Below are 262 nucleotides of genomic sequence, written 5' to 3' on the forward strand. Positions count from 1 at the left end.
AGTTACTCATTTACTTATTTATTTATTTATTTATTGGCTGCGTTGGGTCTTTGCTGCTGCGTGCGGGCTTTCTCTAGTTGCGGCGAACAGGGGCTGCTCTTTGGTGTGGTGCGCGGGCTTCTCTTGCTGCGGAGCACTGGCTCTAGGTGCGCGGGCTTCAGTAGTCGTGGCGCACGGGCTCAGTAGTTTGGCTCGTGGGCTCTAGAGCGCAGGCTCAGCAGTTGTGGCGCACGGGCTCAGCTGCTCCGCGGCACGTGGGATC

General features: G+C 58.0%; 1 long non-coding RNA gene across 3 annotated transcripts in view; it reads right to left on the reverse strand.

The window, feature by feature from the left end:
* LOC114487367 (uncharacterized) overlaps window positions 1–262 on the reverse strand; it is a 17,988-nt gene that overhangs the window by 17,100 nt on the left and 626 nt on the right. The window lies entirely within an intron of this gene.

This window comes from Physeter macrocephalus, chromosome 12 (genome assembly GCF_002837175.3).
Source record: "Physeter macrocephalus isolate SW-GA chromosome 12, ASM283717v5, whole genome shotgun sequence".
Classification (NCBI taxonomy): domain Eukaryota; kingdom Metazoa; phylum Chordata; class Mammalia; order Artiodactyla; family Physeteridae; genus Physeter; species Physeter macrocephalus.